The sequence below is a fragment of the Gorilla gorilla genome, chromosome 18 (assembly GCF_029281585.2).
Source record: "Gorilla gorilla gorilla isolate KB3781 chromosome 18, NHGRI_mGorGor1-v2.1_pri, whole genome shotgun sequence".
Taxonomy (NCBI): domain Eukaryota; kingdom Metazoa; phylum Chordata; class Mammalia; order Primates; family Hominidae; genus Gorilla; species Gorilla gorilla.
The window spans coordinates 5,960,465-5,983,734 of NC_073242.2; the positions used below are offsets into that span (position 1 = coordinate 5,960,465).

At 41.0% G+C, this 23,270-nt stretch overlaps 1 protein-coding gene and 1 long non-coding RNA gene across 3 annotated transcripts in view; both read left to right on the forward strand.

Moving 5' to 3' along the window:
* LOC101140873 (ATP-binding cassette sub-family A member 17-like) overlaps positions 1-23,270 on the forward strand; it is a gene marked incomplete at its 5' end in the record, with an annotated part of 88,263 nt that overhangs the window by 712 nt on the left and 64,281 nt on the right.
* LOC129527508 (uncharacterized) lies at positions 87-22,690 on the forward strand. Of its 2 annotated transcripts, none has more exons than XR_010131315.1 (5): positions 87-1,860; positions 3,467-3,572; positions 3,934-4,043; positions 22,136-22,220; positions 22,475-22,690. It is a non-coding gene; the product is annotated as an uncharacterized lncRNA (long non-coding RNA). The 2 variants fall into 2 exon arrangements; XR_010131316.1 differs by having other exon boundaries at positions 3,934-4,039.

Consider the following 23,270-nt stretch of genomic DNA (forward strand, 5'->3'; position numbering starts at 1 on the left):
GCAGGGAGGGTCCCGGGCGTGTCACATTAGGCGGTCCCAGGGACGGGTCGCGGTCTAACGGGAGGGGAGTGGGGAGGTGGGTCGGGGTGTCCCTGGGCCGGACCGGGTCGTGGGACTGGGTCGCCCCAGGCAGGAGAGCCTGGGAGGGGCGGGCCCCCTCGGCGTGGCAGGGAGAGGTGGAGTGAGGGACTCCCGGGCTCCAGCATGAGGGCGGGCGCCGCGCGGGGCCGACAGTTGCCGCGGGCCGGGGCCAATGGGTCCCCGAGCGCCGCCAGCGGCCGGACCACAGTGAGGTGCGTCCGTGGTCCCGGCGCCCCGGGTGAGGGAGGGCTGCTGCCGGTCCTGCCGCTGGGAGCCGCCTGCGACCCGCACCGCCAGCCCCGCGCCCAGCCAGCCGCCGGCACCACGACCCGACGGCCCCGACCTAATGTAACGCCCCGGGCCGGGGGCGGAAATCTCCCACCCCCAAGACTCCTGATGGAGTAGGGTTTGAGCGGCTCGTTCCCCATTTTACTGTGTACATAGCACCTTTCACTCTGATGATGTTCTGGATAGCCCATTCCGCGAGCAAAGGGACTTCGTCAGGTTCATGGCTAGATCCAGGGTCCTAGAGTGCCTGGGGCGGAGGAGGCTCGTGCTAAATAATTTGCTCAGTGGAATCACAGAGACCTGGCTTCAGATCTTGGCCCACCAATTAATGTAGACATGTCATTTTATCTTTCTGAGTCTCAATTTCGTATCCCTAAAATTGAAATTATAATAATAGTAATTAATAATAATAGCAAACTCAAAGGTTTTCTGTTGGTGTATTCTTTTCTTTTTTGGGTCAAATGAGCAAATGCATGTTTAAGTGCTTACTGCAATACCTGACACATAAATGCCAAATAAATGGTAGTATATGATGTGAGTATAGCTAGGGATTTACATAGCCTAGTCTCCGTAATGAGCATACAGGGGGAAAAAAAACCCCAAACAATTGAATGCAGTTACAGGATGGGTGGGGGAGTAGATTATTAATGAGCTGCAAACATCCTAAAAACCCCCTTTCCCCATCAGTCTTCACAGACTGCAACACCCCAACCAAAATGTCTTCCCCATTCTCTGCTTCGTCCCAGAAAATGATGTGAACTTGGCTGCTTGGCCCTGTCTTCACCCGGCCATATCCTCAGTCATTTTTCTTTCCAAAACCAATCCTTGCCATTTCCAAGTTGAATTTGTCAGACCTTGCACGTTTTTCCGGCCTTTTCAAAACTGGATCCCAATTCTCTGTAACCAAATCCAGTACCAGAACTGGCTGACTCAGAATTTACCTTAGATGGAAGATAGGGTAGGAATTTTGGAAGAAGGATGACCTTACAGATCAAGACAGACAATTGCAGGGTACTAATTTTATGTCTTTTTTCTTAACTCTGTCAGGTTAATTGTTAATTATTATAATCACAATCATGAGGTGGGAGGGTGTGAAGGCCACTGGGAAAAGTATCTTATGCACAAAAATTTCAGGCTCTGAACTGTTAAAAAACAGTTGCCCACAGTGAGCCGGACCCTTTTGATGCCCTTCAACAATCACTGGATAATTCATCACGTTGTGCTCAAGGCCCACTACTGAAAAAATAAAGCAAACCTAGATGCTCCACCTAGTCATTTCTTTCCAGATGGAGGCCCAGATAAGGTCATAATTCCTTCAGAGTCACCCAGTAGAGCTGAGATGACAACCTCCGTGTTCAGGCTCCTGGACTCTACCCCTCTCTTACATGGAAACACTCACATCCATATACCATGAATACATGCTGAGAAACTGAAGGATCCACTCCTTGAAGTTACTATGGTTCAAACATTTCTTTTCTCTCAGGATTGATGGTAAACATTATAGTGGATGGTGACACTCATAAACAAATCTTACAGCTTCACAAAAGGCAGCAAACCTAGCCATTATACTAGTCGGCTAGATATAATTAAACCAATAAGCTCCGAATTCTTTGAAGGGGTACAAATACTATACCGTATCTATCTATTTATCTATCTATCTATCTATCTATCTATCTATCTATCTATCTATCTATTCTATCGTACAACAGTACCCAAATTGCTGATATTCAATACAGTATCTTAGAATAGGGCTTCTTTGATTGTTTCCCTGGGAATGATGTTATAATTCAGAGATGCATTGTAGACCAAGGGCTGTACACATATTCCTTCATTCAGTGATTGGGAAGCATTATATTGTAATGGTTAGAACTGAACTCTGGCCATACTGCCTCAGATTAAATTCCAGCTCTTAATGTCTTTAGGCAAATTACTGGACCTTTCTGTGCCTTGGTTTCCTAGTATAAAATGAGGATCGTATAACAATTCCTCACAGAATTGTTGTGAGGATTAGATGCATTAAAACATGTAAAGTACAGGACTTAGAAAAGTCCTTGGCATCCGGCAAGGGCTCAATAAGTGATCTAAGCATTATACTGTATGCTTTGGAAACAAACGCATGAAAATTTTTTTTTTTTTGAGACGGAGTTTCACTCTTGTTGCCCAGGCTGGAGTGCAATGGCGCAATGTTGGCTCACTGCAGCCTCTGCCTCCTGGGGTCAAGCAATTCTCCTGCCTCAGCCTCCCGAGTAGCTGGGATTACAGGCATGTGCCGCCATGCCTGGCTAATTTTGTATTTGTAGTAGAGACGGGGTTTCTTCATGTTGATCGGGCTGGTCTCGAACTCCCGACCTCAGGTGATCCACCACCTCGGCCTCCCAAAGTGCTGGGATTACAGGCATGAGCCACTGCACCCGGCCCAACAAACGAAATTTATGTGTTTTGCAGGATCTCACAAAACAGAGTTGCTTAATTCGATTTAGTTTTCACTGTGTGCTTACTATATGCCAGATGAAACTTGAAATAAAAATGTGAATAAGCCACCATCTATACTTTAATAGAATTCAGAGTGCCCAACAATATGTTGTTAGAAGCAAAGATACAGCAATTGAAGACAATACAGACTATGAGTTGCAAAAATGGGCATTAATACATGGAATATCTCAATTATTCAGGGATTTCCTTTGTACTATTAAGTACTACAGAAACTATAAGTAAGCTGTTTCCTAACTATATTTGTCTAAACCAAATCACTCGCTTTAAAATAGTTACTTTGCTTACGTTTTAAACATTTAGAAATTTTGAGGAGATGATTTTTATGGATGATTTGCATGCTCTCAAATTAATTTTAAATTTAACAAGTGTTACATGAATATATTCTTGTTGAGAAATTCAAACTAATAGGCAAACCAAAGTTCTTTGTAACTGCCGTCCCCTTCCCTGATTTCCTCTCCATGGTCATAGTTTGGTAAATACGCTTCTTAAAGTTTTTTAAATGTATTTGCACACGTATATAGATTAGCCTATACAAATGTAGCATTATTTATCATTTTTCCATAAATGATATTCTGTGGGCATGATTCTTCAGTTTTCTTTTCAGAAATGAAAACTGGACATTTGACATTTGAACCTCTCTCCTGTGTTTGGAAAACTCTCCATCAATGTGATACAATGGTGGAAAGCGGGGTCTAGGCTCAATGGAACAGGTGCTTTTGCAAATGTGTTACAGGTGTTTTCCACAGGTTGTCTGTCAGCTTTTTACCTTTTTTTCAAAGAAAAGTTGTTGGTTTTTTATGTAATCAGATTTATTAGTCTGTTTCTTTATAGTTTCCAGGTTATAGGTCATACTTATTTTTTTAAAAAAGTCCCCACTCTAATAATATAAAAGTGCTTTTATAATGAAATTTTATATGTTTAAACCTTTATCCATCTGGGGCTTATTTTGCTGGAGTGAGCTAGCCAATTTTCTCAACACTTAAAAACATTAATCATTAAAATCTCAGTTTACATATAGTAGAATTCACTCCTTCTGGTTATAATTCTGTGAATCTTTGTTGTTGTTTGAAGATGGAGTCTCGCTCTGTTGCCCAAGCTGGAGTGCAGTGGCGGGATCTCGGCTCACTGCAACCTTTGCCTCCCGGATTCCAGCGATTCTTGTGCCTCAGCCTCACAAGTAGGTGAGACTTTAGATGCGCGCCACAAGGCCTGGCTAATTTTTTTATTTTTAGTAGGGATGGGTTTTCACCATGTTGACCATGCTGGTCTTGAACTCCTGGCCTTATGTGATCCACCTGTCTCCACCTCCCAAAGTAGTGAGATTACAAGTGTGAGCCATTGTGCCCACCCATAATTCTATGAATTTTGACAAATGTACAGAGTTGTGAAGTTACTACCACAACCAAATTCAGACATCATTCCCCGAAATTTCCTCATGATGTCCCTTTTGTAGTTAATTCTTCTTACCCTCCTGCTGGTAAGCACTGATTTTAGTTTGCTATTCCTATTTTTGTCTTTTCCAGAATGTCATATAAATGAAATCATACAGTGTATATAGTCTGAGTCTTACTTCTTTCACTTAATATATTTGAGATTTGTGCATGTCAGGTATATCAATAGTTCATTCTTATAGCTGAATAGAATTCCACTGAATGAATATACCACAGTTTGTTGATCCATTCATTAATTGAGAACATTTGGTTTATTTCCAGTTTTGGAGATTATGAGTAAAGCCTTCTATAATCATTTGTGTTTAAGTTTTCATTTCTGTTGGGTAAAAATTTATGAATGGGATTGTTGGGTTGTATAGTATATGTTTAGCTTTATGAGAAACTTCCAAAATGTTTTCCGTAATGGTTGTACCACTTTGCATTCCCACTGGCAATAGATAAGTCTTCCAGTTGCTCTGTACCTTCTCCAACACTTAAAATATATATATTTTATTTTTTATTTTTTTTCCCGAGATGGAGTCTTGCTCTTGTCACCCAGGCTAGAGTGCGATGGCGCGATCTCGGCTCACTACAACCTCTGCCTCGCGGGTTCAAGCGATTCTTCTGCCTCAGCCTCCTCAGTAGCTGGGATTATAGGCACGCGCCACCACGCCCCGCTAGTTTTTGTATTTTTAGTAGAGATGGGGTTTCACCATGTTGGCAAGGCTGGTCTCGAACTCCTGACCTCAGGTGATCCGCCCGCCTTGGCCTCCCAAAGTGCTGGGATTACAGGCATGAGCCACGGTGCCTGGCCTAAAAAAATATATATATATTAGCTATTCTTATAAATTTGTAGTAGTATTTCATTGTGGTTTAAATTTGTATTTCCCTAATGATTAATGATGTTGAGCATCTCTTCATGGGGTTGTCAGGCATATGTTCTTTTTTTTTTTTTTTCTGATAGAGTCTTGCTCTGTCACCCAGGTTGGAGTACAGTGGCATAATCTCAGCTCACTGTAACCTCTGCCTCCCAGGTTCCAGCGATTCTCCTGCCTCGGCCTCCTGAATAGCTGGGATTACAAGTGCGCACCACCACATCCAGCTAATTTTTTTTTTTTTTTTTTTTTTGAGATGGAGCCTTGCTCTGTTGCCCAGGCTAGAGTGCAGTGGTGTGATCTCAGCTCACTGCAAACTCTGCCTCCTGGGTTCATGGCATTCTCCTGCCTCAGCCTCCCGAGTAGCTAGGACTACAGGTGCCCACCACCACGCCCGGCTAATTTTGTTTTTGTATTTTTAGTAGAGATGGGGTTTTACCCTGTTAGTCAGGATGGTCTTGATCTCCTGACCTGGTGATCCGCCTGCCTCAGCCTCCCAAAGTGCTGGGATTACAGGCGTGAGCCACCGCACCCGGCTGATTTTTTTTTTTTTTTTTTGTAAGTGGAGACAGGGTTTCACAGTGTTGGCCAGGCTAGTCTCAAACCTGTGACCTCAGGTGATCCACCTGCCTCGGCCTCCCAAAGTGCTAGGATTACAGGTGTGAGCCACCGTGCCCGGCTCTTTTTGGTGAAGCATCTTCAAATCTTTTGCCCATTAAAAAAACATGGGTGGTTAGTTTTCTTATGGTTGAGTTTTGAAAGTTCTTTATTTTATTTATTTATTTATTTTTATTTTGAGATGGAGTCTTGCTCTGTCGCCAGGCTGGAGTGCAGTGGCACGATCTTGGCTCACTGCAACCTCCACCTCCTGTGTTCAAGTGATTCTCCTGCCTCAGCCTCCTGAGTAGCTGGGACTACAGGCGTGCGCCACCACACCCAGCTAATTTTTGTATTTTTAGAGAGATGGGGTTTCACTATGTTGGCCAGGATAGTCTCGATCTCTTGACCTTGTGATCCACCCGCCTTGGCCTCCCAAATGCTGGAATTACAGGTGTGAGCCACCACACCTGGCCTATTTTTTATTCTTTTTTGAGACGGAGTCCTGCTCTGTGGCCCAGGCTGAAGTGCAGTGGTGCTATCTCGGCTCACTGCAACCTCTGCCTCCTGGGTTCAAGCGATTCTCCTGCCTCAGCCTTCTGAGTAGCTGGGATTACAGGCGCACCCCACCACGCCTGGGTAGTTTTTGTATTTTTAGTAGAGATAGGGTTTCACCATGTTGGCCAGACTGGTCTCGAACTCCTGACCTCAGGTGATCCACCCACCTCAGCCTCTCAAAATCCTGGGATTACAGGTGTGAGCCACTGTGCCTGGCCTTCTTTATATATTTTGTATACAACTTTGTATACAACAATTTGCAGATGTTTTCTACCACTCAGTGGATGGTCTTTCTATTCTATTAAGAGTGTTTTTTTTCTTTCTATTCTATTAAGAGTGTTTTGTTTTTGTTTTTGAGGAAGAGTCTTGCCCTTTGCCCAGGCTGTAATGCAGTGACACGATCTCAGCTCACTGCAACCTCTGCCTCCCGGGTTCAAGTGATTCTCCTGCCTCAGCGTCCTCAGTAGCTGGAATTATAGGCACCTGCCACCGTGCCCAACTAATTTTTGTATTTTTAGTAGACACGGGGTTTCACTATGTTGGTCAGGCTGGTCTCTAATTCCTGACCTCATGATCCACCTACCTCGTCCTCCCAAAGTGCTGGGCATGAGCCATCATGCCCGGTCACCATGGTGAGCCACCATGAGCCACCATGGTGAACTCACCACCGTGAGTCACCATGTCTGGCCTATTAAGAGTGTCTTTTAGAGAATAAAGACTTCTAGTAAGTGTTTCTTTTTCTTTCTGTTTTTTTTTTTGTTTTTTTTTTTTTTTTTTTTTTTTTGAGACAGAGTCTTGCTCTGTCATCCAGGCTGGAGTGCAGTGATACAGTCTCAGCTCACTTCAACCTCCATCTCCCAGGATCAAGTGACATTCCTGCCTCAGCCTCCCAAGTTGCTGGGAATACAGGCGTCCACCACTACGCCTGGCTAATTTTTGTATTTTTAGTAGAGACCGTACTGGTCTCAAACTCCTGTCCTCAAGTGATCCACTTGCTTCAGCCTCCCAGAGTGCTGGGATTACAAGTGTGAGCCACTACATCTGGCTGAGAACAAAGGTTTTTAATTTTGATGAAGTCCAATTTACTATGGTTTTGGTGTCATATCTAAGAAATCTTTGCCTACTGTGAGGTCACAGAGATGTTCTCCTGTGTTTTCTTCTAGAAGTTTTACGGTTTAGATTTTATATTTAAGTCTATGATTTATTTTGAATTAATTTTGTGTAATGAGTTGAGGTATGGGTCAAAATTTTATTTCCATACATGGATGTCCCTTGTTCCAGCACATTTGTTAAAAAGACTATTCTTTTTCCATTGAATTGCAACTTTGTCAAAAATTAATTGACCATATGTATGGGTTTTTCTGGACTCCCTATTCTGTTCTTTTGAGCTGTATGTCTTCTGTAAAGGGCCAGATAGCAAATTTTTTAGGTTTTGCATGCCAATAGGCAAAATTCAATAAATTACTTATATAAAGAGACAAAGCAAGTTTCCACAAAATTTTTTATTAATGAAATTCAGTATGATAATTGAATATAATTTTAAAAATAATACGGACCTAGTAATGGGAATGAGATTTTTTTAAAATTAATTAATTATTATTTTTTTTTTTTGAGAAGGAGTCTCGCTCTGTTGCCCAGGCTGGAGTGCAGTGGCGCAGTCTCGGCTCACTGCAAGCTCCACCTCCCGGGTTCATGCCATTCTCCCGCCTCCATGCCATTCTCTCACCTCAGCCTCCTGAGTAGCTGGGACTACAGGCGCATGCCACCAGGCCCAGCTAATTTTTTTTTTTGTATTTTTAGTAGAGACGGAGTTTCACCATGTTAGCCAGGATGGTCTCGATCTCCTGACCTTGTGATCCGCCGCCCGCCTCGGCCTCCCAAAGTGCTGGGATGACACGCGTGAGCCACTGCGCCTGGCTGGGAATGGGATTTTTTTGATGGGATAATATATTACTTAATTGGGATCCAAAGTTAGTGTTCCCTACTGTCAAGAATCATTTCTACATATTCATCTGTTAATGCTGATCTGTAATGAGGTTTTACATTTTTTGCCATGAACATATGATTTCAATTGAGCATATGACTTGAAAGACATTGATATATTAGATTCTTCTCTTGATACTTGCCTTTTGACATGTCATTACATTGCACATTAATCATTTCCAATTGGAGGTTAGGTGGAAGCTCCTCAGTTGCACAGTTAAATGGATTTTGAAATGTGGAAATTTTCTTTGCACTTGCGTAGAGATCTGGAACAAATGATGTTGGAACTGTAGTTTAAACTTGGAAGACGTATCTGCTGGCCAGGTGTGGTGGCTCATTTCCATAATTCCAGCACTTTGGGAGGCTGAGATATGTGGATGGCATGAGCCCAGGAGTTAGAGCACAGGAGTTCAAGACCAGCCTGGGCAACATGGTGAAACCCCATCCCTACAAAAAATTAGCTGGGCATGGTGGCATACACCTGTAGTCTCAGCTACCTAGGAGGCTGAGATGGGAGAATCACCTGAGCCCAGGAGGTCAAGCCTGCAGTGAGCCATGATCACACCACTGCACTCCAGCATGGGGAACAGAGTGAGACATTATCTCAAAAAAAAAAAAGTTATATCTGCTAGAAATTTGTGTGGGAATGGAGATTTTACTTCTCGTTTGAAATTTCACCAGCATGGGAAGTGCTGTGGTTTGAATGTGTTCCCCAAAGTTCAAGTGTTGGAAACCTAATTCCCAATGCAATAGTGTTGCAGGTGGGACTTTGCTCTCATACATGGATTAATGTCATTATCACAGGAGTAGGTTTGTTATAAAAGTGAGTTCATCACGCCTGTAATCCCAGCACTTTGGGAGGCCAAGGCAGGCAGATCATGAGGTCAAGAGATTGAGACCACCCTGGCCAACATGGTGAAACCCCATCTCTACTAAAAATACAAAAAATTAGCTGGGCATGGTGGCGCACACCTGTAGTCCCAGCTACTCGGGAGGCTGAGGCAGGAGAATCGCTTGAACCCGGGAGGCGAAGGTTGCAGTGAGCTGAGATTGTGCCACTGCACTCTAGCCCGGCAACAGAGCGAGACTCTGTCTCAAAAAAAAAAAAAAAAAAGTGAGTTCAACCCCCTCTTGCCCTCTCTTGCCACATGATGCCTTTCACCATGTTATAACACAGCAATAACGCCCTTACCTGATGCAGCCCCTCAATCTTGGACCTTCCAGCATCTAAAACTGTGAGCCAAATAATCTTCTATTATTTATAAATTACCCATCTGTGGTATTCTGTTATAGCAGCACAAAATGGACTAGGACAGGAATGCTTAAAGCAGCTTGCCATTACTCGTGATTCAAGCAGCATTCGTTGTTATAAAAATGGCTGTACTGCCCAGGCACAGTGGCTCACACCTGTAGTCCCAGCACTTTGGGAGGTTGAGGTGGGCCAATCACTTGAGCCCAGGAGTTTGAGCTAGTCTGGGCAACATAGCAATACCCCGTCCCTAGAAAAAAATACAGAAATTAGCTGGGTGACTATAGACCCAGCTACTTGGGAAGTTGAGGTGGGAAGAGCCCTTGAACCTAGGAGCGGAGGTTGCATTGAGCCAAGTTTGGGCCACTGCAGCTGCACTCCAGGCTGGGTGACAGAGTGAGACCCTGTCTCAAAATAAATACATGAATAAATAGACTGTACCACAGTATAAGTTTCAACACACAATCTTGAAAAACTAAATTCAGAGATATTTATGTTTGGTAACTCTGGTTGAGGACAATTTTTCCAACTATTAAAAAGTATTGGCCAGGTGCAGTGGCTCATGCCTGTAATCCCAGCACTTTGGGAGGCCAAGGTGGGCAGAACCCTTGAGGTCAGGAGTTCGAGACCAGCTTGACCAACATGGTAAAACCCCATCTCTACTAAAAATACAAAATTAGCCAGGTGTGGTGGCACATGCCTGTAATCCTAGCTACTTGGTAGGCTGAGGCAGGAGAATTGCTTGAACCTGGGAGGCGGAGGTTTCAGTGAGCCAAGATGGTACCATTGCATTCCAGCCTGGGCAACAAGAGTGAAACTGCGTCTCAAAAAAAAAAAAAAAGAAAAAAGTATCAAAATTATTCTTAGTTTGTACGCTATAGAAAAACAGGTCCCATGGCCCACAGTTTACCTACTTGTACTTCAGGTAATACTGCAGTGGTTTGAGTAGCACAGTAGCTGTTGGAATCAGGTAGTGGTATGAGTCCTCCAATTTTGTTCCTCTTTCAAAATTATTTTTACTATTCTAGTCCCTTTGGCTTTTTATATAATTTTGAGAGTAGGCTTGTTGATACCTGGAAAAGATGCTGCTGAGATTTTTATTGGAATTGCATTGAATCTATAAATCAGTTTGAGGAGAATTGACATCTCAATAATACTGGCTTGTTCGATCTGTAATTATGGTATACCTTTCTATTTATTTAATATTTAATTGTATTTAGAGGAACGTGCTACAAAGGAAAAAAACATTTATTTATTTATTTATTTATTTATTTATTTATTTATTTATTTTGAGATGGAGTCTCGCTCTGTCGCCCAGGTTGGAGTGCAGTGGCGTGATCTCTGCTCACTGCAAGCTCCGCCTCCCACGTTCACGCCATTCTCCTGCCTCAGCCTCCTGAGTAGCTGGGACTACAGGTGCTTGCCACCACACCTGGCTAATTTTTTGTATTTTTAGTACAGACGGGGTTTCACCGTGTTAGCCAGGATGGTCTGGATCTCCTGACCTCGTGATCCTCCCGCCTCAGGCTCCCAAAGTGCTGGGATTACAGGTGTGAGCCACAGTGCCTGGCCAAAAACATTTAATATTTAAAAAAAACTTTTATCAGCGTTGTTTCGTCAGCATTTGGATTCTGCACATATTTTATTAAATTTATACCAAAGTATTTCCTTCTTTCAGTGTTACTACAAATGACACTTAAAAATTTCCACTTGTTCTTTATTGTTACATAGAAATATGATTTATTTTTATTTTTTAAAATAATTAAAATTTTTAAAGAGATGGGATCTTGCTTGTTGCCCAGTCTGGTCTTGAACTCCTGGCCTCAAATGATCTTCCTGCCTTCTCCTCCCAAAGTGTTGGTATCACAGACGTGAGCCACTGTACCCAGCCAATTCATTTTTATATACTGATCTTGTCTCTTGTGACCTTGCTAAACTCGTTTATTAGTTGTAGAATACTTCGTTTTGAATTTTTTGGGATTTTCTACATAGAAAGTCATGTTATCTGAGACTAGAGATGCTTTTATTTCTTCGTTTTCAATCTGTTATGTCTTTTTTCTTTTTAATTGCCTATAGTATTCAGTACAATGTATGTCTCTTATTTCCTGCTTTATTGCACTGGCTAGGATGATGTTGAATAGCAGTGAGAGTAGTCATCCTTAGCTTGTTCTCTAATCTTAGGGGGAAAGCACTGAGTCTTTGACCATTAAGTATCATGTTAACTGTAGGTTTTTGTAGCTGCTATTTATCGGGTTGAAGAAATTTTCATTTTCTTCTATTTCTAGTTTGCTGGGAGATTTTACCATGAATGAATGTTGACTTTTGTCAGATGCACTTATCTGCATCTGCTGAGATGATTAAGTGGTTTATTCTTAAGCCTCTTAATATTATGAGTTGCATTGTGTTTTTTATGCTATGTCTTTTCATGATGTTTTTATCTGGCTTTGGATCACAGTAATGTTGACCTCATAAAATGGGTTGGGAAGTTGTCCCTCTTCTATTTTCTGGGAAAGATTGTACAGAATTATGTTATTCCTTCTTTAAATGTTAGAATTTGCCAGTGAAACCATCTGGATTTTGTTTTTTTGGAAGGATTATAACTACAGATACAAATTCTTTAATAGATATTAGGACTATTCAAGTTACTTACTTCTTGAGTGAATTTAGGTAGTTTATGTCTTTCATGGAATTGGTCTGTTTCATCTAGTTGTTAAACAAATAGGTATTAATACTGTTTTAATATTTACGTGATTTATTTGAAAGGCTATGTTTATAATATACTAAATTTCCATATATATATGGTTCTCTATATAAGTTGTTTTTGGGGGCTATCTGTTACTATACTAGTATGATGTTCTTTTCATTAATGAAGTTATTTAACAACATATTTTAATATTTGGATCATCTCTGGTCAATAGCTGTCTCATAATTTTCTTGGCTAGTCTCACAGTTTTATCTTTCATGTGAACTTCAGAATCAAATTTCTTAATCTCATTAAAATTTTTATTGGGTTGCAGAACATTTGTAGATGTACTTAGAAAAATTAATATCTTAAAAATATTGACTATTTCTGTGCAAGGATGGGATATGTTGCTCCATTTACTCAAGCTTTTTATTTATTCTTTTTAGAGACAGGGTCTCGCTATGTTGCCCAGGATGGTCATGAACTCCTGGGCTCAAGCAATCCTACCTCCTGAATAACTGTGACCAGCACCGAGTCACTGAGCCTGGCTTATTCAAGCCTTAATTTTATGTTTATTGATAGAGTTTTACAGTTTCCATCCCAGAGATCTTGCATATTTCTCACTATATTTATTCCTAAATGTTTTCTTCTGCTGTTGCTGTTGTGAAAGGGATCTTTTCCTGAAATACATTGTCCTACCTGGTTTTTGATAGGAAAACTATTGTTTTTTTATATACTACTTTTGTAACTGGCTATCTTACCTTACCTTTTACTGTTTCTTATAGTTATTCAGTTGTTCTCTTGGGTTTTCTATGTATACCACTTAATAACATGCAAACAATCATAATCTAGTTCCCTCTTTACCTATATTTATGCCTCTTGATTCATCTTATCATTTAACTGTAGGAGTATAGGGCCACCAGGAACTTATATAGGGTACCGTGCCTGGTGAGGAATTGCCAAGAGGTGATCCCTGCCTCCCCACCTATTAGATAAAGGCAGCTCTTCTGAGTGGACCAATTAGCTAAAGGCACCCAACTGCAAACCAATTAGATAAAGGTACCCCTGAGTGGAACTTTCAGCCAGCAGATCCAGCCTTAGGCCAGGTGGAGTGGAGCATAGAGTGGATCTCAGCCCTGCTTCTCATCCTCTGAGCCAGGTGCCCTGGTATAGGGAACAGGCCTCATAACTGGACACAATGGCTCTGGGTTACTGTTTCCAGAATAATGCTAGAAAATAATGTTGCCAATGGCATTTTAATCTTGGTTTTGTCTTAATTGTGAATGCTTCTGTGGTCACCAGAAAATATCTTTGCTTTTGATTTGAGAAATGTGTTTTTAGCACATTATAGATGATTTTGTTTCTAAGAATTTTTTTAAAAAGTATCAAAGAATAGATGGAAAATTTTATGAAATGCTTTGGGAATTTATTGACATTATGTTTTTATTCCTTTGAGCAATTGATATAATGAATTAAACTAATAGAAATCATAATGGTGAAAATAGTGAATCATTCCTTTATTTCTGGAATAAATTTTCCATTTGTTCATTGTATATTATTCTTTTAATGTATTTCTAGATTCTATGTGCTAGCAAGGATTTTTACATCTTCTCTTTACTAAGAATGGGCTTTACTTTTTTAAAAAAAAAATCTTATCGTTGTCAGATTTTGATATCATCATTAGCTAACCTGATTTTTTTTTAGTGGAAGTTTACCCTCTCTCTGCTTATGGATTAGTTTAAATAGCATTAGAATGACCTATTGCTTGTAGTTAAAAATAACTTACCCATTTGAGTTTTTGCACTTACACTGCTTGGAGGACTCTGATAAATTTCTCAATTTCTTGAACAGTTTATGTGAATAAATATTTAGGTTTTAAAAAAAGTCTCTTACTGGATTATAGTAGTTACTTCTATTTTCCTAATCAACCCATCCCAGACAGATTGACAAATTTATTAGCATAGTGTTACAAAAAATATTTAATTTTCTGTACAACATTGGGTATTTTTTCCTTTTCATTCTTCATTAATATGTCTGACAGTGTGTTTGTTCCTTTTTTTGTATTGACTGGATGTGCTAGTGGATTATTTATTTTAGGAGTTTAATTTCCCTGTCAATCCTTCTTTTTTCTTTCTTTTGTTCTTTTTTTTTTTTTGAGACAGGTTTTCTGTCGGTCATCCAGGCTAGAGTGCAGTGGTGCAATCATTGCTCACTGCAGCCTCGAAGTCCTGGGCTCAAGCAATCCTCCTGCTTCAGCTTCCTAAGCAACTAGGACTATAGTATGCCTGTCTAATTTTGGTTTGTGGTTTTGGGTTTTTATTTTTTTTGGTAGAGATGGGAGTCTTGCTATGTTGCCCAGGCTGGTCTTAAACTCCCAGGCTCAAGAGATCCTCCTGGCTTGGCCTCCTAAAGTGCTGGGATTACAGGCTTGAGCCACCCTCCCCAGCAAGCACTGATTCTTTTTTTCTGAGACAGAGTCTCACTGTATTGCCCAGGCTAGAGTGCAGTGGCACAATCTCAGCTCACTTCAACCTCTGCTTCCCAGGCTCAAGTGATTCTTGTGCCTCAGCCTCCTGAGTAGCTGGGATTACAGGTATGCACCACCATGCCCAGCTAGTTTTTGTATTTTATTTATTTATTTGAGATGGAGTCTCACTCTCATTGCCCAGGCTAGAATGCATACGATCTCGGCACACTGCAACCTCTGCCTCCCATGTTCAAGCGATTCTCCCACTTCAGCCTCCAAAGTAACTGGGTTTACAGGTGCCTGCCATCACGCCCATCTAATTTTTATATTTTTAGTAGAGATGGGGTTTCAATGTGTTGGCCAGGCTGGTCTCAAACTCCTGACCTCAGGTGATCTGCCCACCTTGGCCTCCCAAAGTGCTGGGATTACAGGCGTGAGCCACTGCTCCTGGCCCTGATATATATATATATATATATATATATATATAGTTTTGCCTTTTCTGGAATGTTAAATAGTTAGAATTATATAGTATGTCGCCTTTTTACATTGGCTTCTTTCACTTAGTAATATGCGTTTAGAGTTCCTCCATGTCTCTTCATGATTTAATACCTCATTTCTTTTTGTTTCTGTTTTTTTTTTTTTTTCTGAGGTGGAGTTTCATTCTTATTGCCCAGGCTGGAGTACAATGGCGTGATCTCGGCTCACTGCAACCTCTACCTCCCAGGTTTAAGTGATTCTCCTGCCTCAGCCTCCTGAGTAGCTGGGATTACAGGCTCCCACCACCACGCCCAGATAATTTTTTGTATTTTTAGTAGAGACGGGGTTTTGCCATATTGGCCAGGCTGGTCTCGAACTCCTGACCTCAGGTGATCCGCCCACCTCAGCCTCCCAGAGTGCTGGGATTACAGGCGTGAGCCACTGCGCCTGGCCCAGCTCATTTCTTTTTAATGCTCAATAATATTTCATTGTCTGGATGTACCACAATTTATTTATCCATCCACTTATAGAAGGACATTTTGGTTGCTTACAAGTTTTGGCAGTTATGAGTAAAGTACTCTAGACATCCATGTGCAGGTTTTTGTGTGAACATAGGTTTTCAACTCGTTTGATAAATACCAAGGAGCATAACTGCAGGATCATGTGGTAAGGGGTTATTTACTCTTGTGAGAAACCGCTTGTCTTCCTAAGTGGCTGTACCATTTTGCATTTCCACCATCAATGAACAATAGCTCCTGTTGCTCCACACCCTTGGCATATCCATTGATTTGGACGTTTTTATAGGTGTGTATTAGTCTGTTTGCACTGCTGTAAAGGAATACCTGAGACTCTGTAATTCATGAGAAAGGTTTAATTGGTTTATGGTTCTGCAAGCTGTACAGGAAGCATGTTGCCATCAGCTTCTGGGGAGGCCTCAGGAAACTTATAATCATAGCCTAAGACAAAGTGAGTTCCACCACTTCCCTGGCTGGAGCAGGAGGAAGAGAGTGGGGGAAATGCTACACACTTCTACCATGAGAACAGAACTAGGGGGATGGCACTATACCATTCATGAGAAACCATCCCCATGATCCAGTCACCACCCACCAGGTGCCACCACCAACATTGGGGATTACAAATTCAACATCAGATTTGGGAAGGGACACAAATTCAAACCATATCAAGGTGTGTAATGGTATCTCATTGTTTTAATTTGCAATTCCCTAATGATGTATAAGGTTGAGCATCTTTTCATATGCTTATTTGCCATGTGTATATTTCTTTTTTGTTGTTGTTTGAGACGGAATCTCTGTCGCCCAGGCTGGAGTGCAGTGGCCCAATCTCGGCTCACTGCAAGCTCCGCCTCCTGGGTCCACGCCATTCTTCTGCCTCAGCCACCCCAGTAGCTGGGACTACAGGCGCCCGCCACCATGCCTGGCTAATTTTTTGTATTTTTAGTAGAGACGGGGTTTCACCATGTTAGCCAGGATGGTCTCGATCTCCTGACCTCATGATCCTCCCACCTCGGCCTCCCAAAGTGCTGGGATTACAGGCTTGCCATGTGTATATTTCTTTAGTGAAGTAACTGTTTAGGTTTTTTGCCCATTTTTAAATCAGGTTGTTTGTTTTCTTATTGTTAACAGTTCTTTGTATATTTCAGATAATAGTACTTTATCAGATATGTCTTTTACAAATATTTTCTCTCAGTCTATGGCTTGTCTTCTCATTTTCTTGATTGATAGAATATTTTGCTGTTTAGGAGAGAGTTTTTCATTTAAAAAAATTGCTTTTTTGGTTTTGGTGTTTTTATTTTATTGTTAATACTTTTAGTGTAGTGTGATCTAGAAATGTGGTTAGTATCATTCAACCTCTTACAATTTGAAATTTTCTTTATGGCCTATACATACTCTGTTTTCATGAATAGTGCATGGGTGTGCATAAGCTTGTTTTTTAAAAAAAATTTTAGAGACAGGGTCTTGCTCTGTCACCCAGACTGGAGTACATTGGCATGATCATAGCTCACTGCAGCCTTGAACTCCTGGGCTTAAGTGGTCCTTCTGCCTCAGCCTCTCGAGTAGCTGGGACTGCAGGTGTGTGCCTCCATACTTAGCTAATTAAAAAAAAAATATGAGTGATGAACATCTCACTATGTTTCCCAGGCAGGTCTTGAACTCCTGGCCTCATGTGATCCTCTTGTCTTAACCTGTGAGTCACTGGGATTATAGGCATGAGCCACTGTATCTGGCTCTATTTTTTAAATCATATGGGAAACAGAGGTGTTACATACCAAAAGTACCATAATACTAGTTTTTTGTTTGTTTGTTTGTTTTTGAGATGGACTTTTGCTCTTGGTTGCCCAGGTTGGAGTGCAGTGGCGCAATCTCGGCTTACTACAACCTCTGCCTCCCAGGTTCGAGTGATTCTGCAGCCTCAGCCTCCCGAGTAGCTGGGATTACAGGCATGTGCCACCATGCCTGGCTAAATTTTGTATTTTTAGTAGAGACGGGGTTTCACCATGGTGGCCAGGCTGGTCTCGAACTCCTGACTTCAGGTGATCCACCTGCCTTGTCCTCCCAAAGTGCTGGGATTACAGGCATGAGTCACCGCACCCGGCCAATGCTAGTTTTTATAGTTACCTAAAAAGTTACCTTTACTGATAATTATTTATTCATATGGCTTCAAATTACATCTAGCATTTTTTTGTTTCAGCCTGAGGGACTTCCTTTGGCATGCTTCTTTGGGCAGGTCTACTAGAGACAAATTTCTTTAGCTCTTATTTACCTAAAAAATGTCTTAATTTCTCCTTCATTTTTGAAAGATAGTTTCGCTGGGTATAGATTCTTGACAGTTTTTTTTTTTTAAGCATTTTATATATATCATCCCACTGCTTTTTTGTCTCCCTGATTTCTGATGAGAAATTAGCTGTTAATCTTACTGAAGATCCCTTGTACAAGTTTCTTCTGTCCTACTGCTTTCAAGATTCTCTCCTTGGGCTGGGAATGGTGGCTCACACCTGTAATCCCAACACTTTGGGCAACAGAGGTGGGAGGATCGCTTGAGGCCAGGAGTTAAAGACCAGCCTGGGCAACAAAGCAGACCCAGTCTCTACAAAAAATAAAAAAGTTAGCTGGGCGTAGTGGCATATGCCTACATGCCTATAATCCCAGCTACTTGGGAGGGTGAGAAAGGAGGCTCACTAGACCCTGGCTGGTCAAGGCTGCAATGAACTATGATCATGCCACAGAGCCAGACCCTGTCTCAAAAAAAAAAAAAAAATTCTCTCCTTATCTTTAGCATTCGACGGTTTCATTATAATAAGTCTCTTTGTGGGTCTTTTTAAGTTTCTTGTACTTGGAGTTTGTTGAGCTTCTTGGATCTGTAGATTCATGTATTGATCAAATTTGAGAAATTATTATTTCATTATTTCTTCAAACATGTTTTTATCTCTTTCTTCTCCTGGAACTTTCACAATGTGTATTTGGTACACTTGATGGTGTCCCATAGGTCCCTTAGGGTCTGTTCATTTTTCTTCATTTTTTTTTTCCTGCTCCTTAGACTTGGTAATTTTAACTGCCCTATCTTCAGGTTTGCCGATTCTGTCTTCTGCTTGCTCAAATCTTCTTTGAATTCTTCTAGCGAATTATTTTGTTTTAGCTTTTATGCTTTTCAGCTCCAAAATTTCTATTTGGTCTCTTTAAAATTTTTCTGTATATTGAAATTTTCTGCCTGTACACACTTCATTCTTCAGATTTCCTTTAGTTGTTTGTCCATGATCTTCAGCTCTGAGAATATTTAAGACAGTCCATTTAAAAGTTTTGCCTGGTAAGTCCTATGTCTGGGCTTCCTCAGGGATGGTTTGTGTCAGCTTCCTTTTTTGCTGTGAATGAGTCATACTTTCCTATGTCTTTGTATGGTTTGTAATTTTTTACTGAGAGCTATACATTTTGAATACTGTAGTTGGTAGCTCTGGAAATCAGATTCTCATCTCTCCCCAGAAATTGCTGTTGATACCTGTTGAAAACTGCAGTTGTCCATTTGTTTAGTGACTTTGCTAAAGAGACTATATTTCTTGTTGTGTGTGAGTATTGAAGTCTCTGTTTCATTATCTCTGCGTTCAGCCAGTGACTTGACAGATTTTTTTTTTTTTTTTGAGACGGAGTTTTGCCCTTGTTGCCCAGGCTGGAGTGCAATAGCGTGTCTCAGCTCACTGCAACCTCTGCCTCCTGGGTTCAAGCGATTCTCCTGCCTCAGCCTCCCGAGTAGCTGAGATTTATAGGCATGCACCACCACACCCAGCTAATTTTTGTATTTTTAGTAGAGATGGGGTTTCTCCATGTTAGTCAGGCTGGTCTCATACTCCCGACCTCAGGTAATCCACCTGCCTCAGCCTCCCAAAGTGCTGGGATTATAGGCGTGAGCCACCGTGCCTGGCCTTTTTTTTTTTTTTTTTTTTGATGGAGTCTCACTCTTGTTGCCGAGGTTGGAGTGCAATGGTGCGATCTCGGCTCACTGCAACCTTTGCCGCCCAGGTTCAAGTGATTCTCCTGCCTCAGCATCCTGAGTAGCTGGGATTACAGGCATGTGCCACCATGCCCAGCTAATTTTTTTTTTTTTTTTTTTTTTAGTAGAGATGGGGTTTTGCCATGTTGGCCAGGCTGGTGATGAACTCCTGACCCCAGGTGATCCACCCTCTTCAGCCTCCCAAAATGCTGGGATTACAGGTGTGAGCCACCGCGCCTGGCCTGCATTCACTATTATAGATGCTGCTTCTAAAATTCTTATGTTCAGGAGAAGGAAACACTGTCTCTGTATTTAAGGAAGTAGCATTACAGGAAGTACAGTAAGAGACAAGAGACACAACATATCCAAGAAGGAGGACTTTCCAGGAACAATAGTCATATTTTCTCCATATTTATATGAGTCTTGTTTCTTTAATTTCTTTTGTGCAAAGTTAGAGATGCTTTCACCTGAGAAAAAATATATTCTCCTTTCTTTCCCCACTGGAAAAATGTTTTCTGTAAATGAAAATCTCATTTTTGTTATAATAATAGTATCTAAAAAATTAAAGCATGTATTACACTTGGGAAACAAAAAGATTGAGAAGAGAAGGAACTTTCTGCTGTCCGAGGTATTTTTCTTTCTCGCAGTCATTTTTGCTTCAGTCACATGCCTACAAAGACTGCATACCTTTTAATTCATTCATTCATTCATCAAATATTTACTGAGTTCCTACCATGTGCCGCCTCTGTTCTCGTGTCTTGGGATTCAGTGTTGGAAAAAAAAATCAGAACAAACGATTCCTGCTTTCACAGAACGTAAATTTGAGTAGGGATGTCAGATTAAATAAGCAAATAAATAGCATGTAAATCATTTAAAAGTGCTAAGAAGAAAAATAAACATGGAAAGTTGATATGACATCTATAGGGATGCCGAAATTTTATATAGAATGATCAAAAAGACCTCATTGAGAAAGTGACATTTGAGGAAATATCTGAAAGTAGTAGGGGAGCTAGACGTGTCGATACATGAGGGAAGTGTGTACTTGACAGAGGGATATGAGTTTTGAGGCAAAAGTGTGTTTGGTGTGTTTTAGGAAGAGCAGCTATGCCTGTGACACAGGAGCAGGGAGAAGGAGAGAAGTAAACTAGGAGACAGAATGACATGAGAAAGTGAACAGGAACTATATCATGTACAACTGTGTAGTTCATTGTAAGGCAAGGCTTTTGCTTGGAGTGAGATAAGAGCCAGTAGAGAGTTTTGAACAGAGGAGGAAGCGTAATCTGACTCAAACAGGGTCACTCTTATTGCTGCATGGACAATGGATTGCAAAGTGGCAAGGGCAGATGTACTGATACTACCAAAGAAGGTATTGCAGAAATCCCGGCAAGGGACGGTAAGAATAGGGGTGGTGAAAGGGATTGAATTCTAGGTCTATTTCAGGGGTAGAGCCAACAGAATTTGCTGACTAACTGGATTTGAGCTGTGAAAGAGAGAAGTCAACAATAATCCTGTATAGAATTAAATACTGTTGATATTTTGGTATTTAACCTTCCAGTTTTTTATATACATGTTCATAATTTTATATATTTTTAATTAAAATTGAAGTCATCCTCTACCTACTGCTTGTAACCAGTTCGTTTTGTAACATATTGCTTTCCTGTGTCATTAAAAAAGAATAAGCCCGGGCCAGGTGACTCACACCTCTAATCCCAGCACTTTGGGAGGCCAAGGTGGGCAGATCACTTGAGGCCAGGAGTTTGAGACCAGCCTGGCCAACATGGTAAAACCCCATCTCTACCAAAAAATACAAAAATTAGCCAGGCATGGTGGTGGGCACCTGTAATCCCAGCTACTCGGAGGCTGAGGCAGGAGAATCGCTTGAACCTGGGAAGCGGAGGTTGCAGTGAGCCAAGATCGCACCACTGCACTCCAGCCTGGGTGACAGAGCAAGACTCCGTCTAAAAGAAAAAAAAAAAGAAAGAAAAGATAATAATCCTATATGACTCAAAGAATGGAACTGACGTTAACAGTGAAGAAGACTGTAGGACAATCTTTTAACAGGAATAAGAAAGCTCAGTTTGGGCATGTCAACTTAGATGAAACACATGGAAATATTAAGCCAGCAGTTGGGTATCTGGATTTAGAGCCAGAGGCAAGGTCTAGGCTGGAGGTACAAATTTAGAAGTCATCAGCATATAGATGGATTCAAATCTAAGAGCTGAATGAGATCACCTAAGGAGAGCACAGACTGAGCCCTGGAGTGCATTTAGAGGTTGGGAAGAGGAGGAAGTATCAGCAAAAAGACTTAGAAGGAATTGCTAGAATGATAGGAGGAAAAGTAGTCCATCACAATGATCTGGAAGCCCCAAAGAAGAAAGTTTTCAAGGACGAAAAAGTAACTCTTAACACTTTTGTACTATGCATAATATTTTCCCTCATTTGTTTCCTGACTAGTGATGAGCCCTCCTCTTCAGCTAGGAAAATGACGGTGTTCAGAAAGTTAAAACTTCTTCTCTGGAAGGATTTCATCTTAAAGTTGGTATGGTTATCTGTGGGAAGATATAAGTCCTTGGGGGGGATTGAATGTTTAAGTTAAATTGGTTCATAATAACAGGTTAAAGAACAATTAAGAACTTTACATGGAAAGGGGCCCTTTTCTGTAAATGAGTCATGTAATTATTAAAGATGACATCATTGTTACTGATTTCTGGCCATTGGAGTTACAGAAAGGCTAAAAGGAGATGTTTCAAGCTAATTCTTACTCTGTGTTTTTCTTTTTCATGTGTTTTGCAGGGAGACTGGAAGAAATTAAAGTGTTCTAAATGGAAGAGCATTCACCACATGTGTTCTGTTTTGGGTTGACATTTAGCTTTTGTTTTTATTTTAGAAACGGAAGACTCTGGTAGCAATCCTTGAAATCTTGATGCCATTGCTATTTTCTGCATTGTATTGTATCTTCGTTTTAGTAGTGCTCCAATAAAAAGACCTGCCACTAGCTGCCATGCAATTGATATCAGTTCGTTGCCAGACTTCTACAGTTTTCCTGAAAAATAGATTTCAACTAGTTTATATCCCTTCTAAAAGTGAAACATTGAAGCCTGTCACCGAAATGGTGGAACAGATCTTTGATGTTGAGTTTGAAGGTTAGACATAAAGATGGGTAAGGATCGGGAGGACATTTTTATAAAGTATAGTTTGAAGTTTTTCCCCGAGAGTTCTTACAGTAGTGATTCTAAATCTAGTGTCTCCAAATTCTAAAGAGCCTATGAGGTGGTAGTCGGGGGGAAGCTGTCCATGAGATATTTTTATTATTTCAAACAACATATGGAGTCTTGTCTATATATGTCAGAAGGCTTCAAGGCTCGTTAAAATGTTCCATGTTAAGTATTTGTTTTTAACTCACTATCATGACACCTATTATCTCATATTAATCCAAAGGTCTGATTGGCAATTAGATGTCTCTAATACAAGATGGAAGGCGTTCAGAGAGTCAGAGGGTCTGAAATAGCTTCTAACTTTTTAACTGGTCTCTGCTTCTCCTCTTGTCCCATTCTAATCCAGTCTCCATGTGGAGGCAGAAAGATCTTCA